Source organism: Limulus polyphemus, unplaced genomic scaffold (genome assembly GCF_000517525.1).
Source record: "Limulus polyphemus unplaced genomic scaffold, Limulus_polyphemus-2.1.2 Scaffold2402, whole genome shotgun sequence".
Classification (NCBI taxonomy): Eukaryota; Metazoa; Arthropoda; class Merostomata; order Xiphosura; family Limulidae; genus Limulus; species Limulus polyphemus.
Genome location: NW_013668012.1, coordinates 104590 through 108007, shown reverse-complemented (window position 1 = coordinate 108007; position 3418 = coordinate 104590).

The window sequence follows — 3418 nt, the reverse complement described above, 5'->3', positions numbered from 1 at the left end:
GATAACTGATCCAAGTCTATATATCTTTCTTCAGTTACTTTACTATGACATGTTCTAAGTCATTATCGAAGTTCTTTGAAGTCATTATCGTTACTGACTTTGGCCGAACAATTTCAATCTATTAGGTCGCCAAGAAATAAATGTCGCGTTTTGGAACACTATCATTAACCATCCCCCAAAAAACGTACATCAAGTATAATAGTTAAACGAACCGCCTAAACGTCACGTTAGTGTAGCCTATATAAGGTGTAAAGTTTAGTATACTTTTATGAAGTTTAAATTCGCAGGCCTGTGTTATCTCACATCTTAAGTGAATAACTGCTAGTGCATAATATAGTAAATGAAATAACTAAAACATTTTTAGAACCTTTTTTAGTTTGCTGCATAGACATCATAGAAAGTTTATTTTCTACTTCATATATATGTAATCGATGGATATTTAAATATAACAATTATTGTTAATACACCAAAAACTACAGTTCAGTGAAATGGCTGGATTTTGGTTAACCAAGTCTGAGTTTTAAAGGTGTGTTGTGGTTCGACATAAACTATTCGCCATAAGCAATACCTGTATAACACTACGCTATATTTAATAAGTACCTGGGGTATTTAAGTTTTTTTAGCATAATACTTGATAGTTATGAGAAAACTCAGTTTTTTTTTTCATACAAGGCCATTTTTTGTGAATTAAAAAATATATTTGTGATCATTGAAATGATGTTAAATGAGAACAGAACGATGCTCAGCTAAATTTTGTGCTGTTAAGTTTCATAGTTTTTCTTTTGAATATTCTGTGTTTTTACTTTGTTCATGGCTTCCATTTTGACTGTCATATTTCGGTTCTGCAATTTGTAGTTACTTGAGGTTTTATGTGGAAAAAAAAGAAGAAATGCGTACTAAATATTTATTTTTATAGTATTTATCAGTTACGTAAATTACTATTTCAGCTATTAGTTTTATTCATAAAGATCAAATAGTGTTCTCGTTTTTCAGTATTTCTTACCAGTGGTAGTGCTAAATTTTTACAGTGCTAGAGCCTTGCCAAAATTTGTCAAACGTGTAACGTCACCATAAGGGTAAAGATGTCAAAGGCTAATTTCAGTTTTTAAACTCTATTTTGAATAAAGATAATATATTTAACACTAATTATTTACGACTACTTACATTAAAGCCAAATTGAATATGTTTATAGCAGTGAGAGAAAACATGCAACTCAACTTCCTTTAAATTCAGCAGCAAGTCAAACAACAACAACTGTGTATCAAATAAAAAACACTAACATTAAAACAATTTTTAAATCGCACATGTTATTAAATTACTATCTTTCTAACTGCACTATAATATTAACAACCTTGATTTTTACAATGCCTTGCATACCCTCTATCCTGCCAACACGATTAGCTAAAAAAAACAACCATTGGTTATGAAAGACACTTAATTTCAGGTGTAAATTGAATAAAGTTTTTTACATACATATTTTATACAGGTTTTAAAGTGTCGGGATTCAGCTATAATTTCAGGTGCTGGAGCGGTGTTCTGGCAGCACTAAACCCTTGTTTCTTGCTAATTCTTTGTTTATTTATCGTCCTGTCAAATATAATTTGATACAATCTTGTAAGCAAGACAACTTGATTTTTATTTCAAATCAAAACAAATTTAGTTTACCCAAATACAAATTCAAAATATTTTTCGTCCAAATCGCTGTTTATGGTAGATTAAAATTTGATCTGTCTTTGAGCTCTATCTTAATTAACTTTTATTATTGAAATATTTTGATTGTCAGTATCACTAGGGTAATTGTAGGAAAAATTTAATGATTTTATTTGCATAATTTTTTCCCTGTAAAGAACAAAGAAGTGATGATAAAGGTGGAGAACTTGCTCAGATACTCGTAGTCAAGTACACAGGTGGGACAGTGGTAAATCTACGGACTTACAACGCTAAAATCAGCTGTTCGATTCCCCTCAGTGGAGATGGCAGATAGCCCAATGCGGTTATCTGTAATCGATAAGTAAAATACATTTTACCAATACCGCATGATGGAATATTTCAATACTAAGTGATAAAAAGTATAGGGGAAAAAAAAGAAGTTCAAATGTAGGTTCGGCGTCTGCTATCTGATTGAAATCACACATTTTAAAAAGATAGCGTATTTGTTAGGCACAAGCAATCAAAAGTCTATTGGGCGTTGTACAGTAAACTTCAGAAAAAGTGGGAGGTCAAAAGAAATACAAGAAAGACGATTAGCAAAACAGTTATATGGCCAAATTAAATTCAAAGATTTATTTCTTATAGGGCAGTTGATACCTGTCTGTTAAGTATTAATAAAACTGTAGTAATAATAATTCTGTATATTACATATAAATACATAATCATATATACATACAGCCATGCACACGTTTCGACTCTTTACATAGGTCACCATCAATCGTAAGAAAATAATGAAAACATGTCAAAATAGAAGACATTTGGGTAATAATGTTTGAAAAAAAGCGACCTTTTCTCTCCATATAATAATAATAAACTTTTTATTTCAATCAACGTTTCGCCATTGCGACTTCATCAGAGCTAGCAGTACAAGAACTGAAAAACAATAGAAAATACAAAGTCCAAAGAATGTTTTAATCGCGCGAAGAAAGAACAACAATAAAATTAACTAATAATATTATCCAGGCAAATAGAGGGAAATAAATCAAAAACATACTTTATATAGCCTTCAGAAAGCTCTACCCACGGGTCAGAGTTTGCATTATTTACTACTCGTCCTTTAGATGAAAGCATCTCTTCGAACAGAGGATTGCCTATCTACCTCTCTTCACTCTTGCATTGTCTTTAAACATACGTGTGTGGTGACTGCAGAGCCACCTATATTGGAAAAAAATTAAACGGCACTCATTTTTTCCGAATTCATGAGCACATGAGAATATCACTAAGGTCAGGCAACGTCCTTTTAAGTTCGCCAAATTTAGAGATCCGAAATCTCAGATATAAAACTGAACATTCGATAACACACTAAGGATTCACCATTATTATGTAATTATAATTCCGACTTGGAACTGTTGACCAAAGATACTTTATCCATTCCCTGTGCCAAATTTCATACGGTCTTTTTAAACATATAATTCGTTTTGAATCAACTTTTTTCGTAAAATGTTTTTCTAATAAAGAGACTTATAAATAGAATGTTTGTTTTCAAAAATCAATTGTTTGAATTTTATTTTTTCTTATCCATCGATACTCTTTCTAGATAGTCAATATTGTTACGTATCTGCTTGTTTGTTAATTTCCCGTAGAAGTTCTTTCGGAGAAACTTCAACGATACAAGTCCTTTCTTGATTAAAACAAGTTTATTCTTTCTGGATTCAGCTTTTAGTAATACACAGAACTTCCACAGTCACTTGAAACCTAACACCCTTTA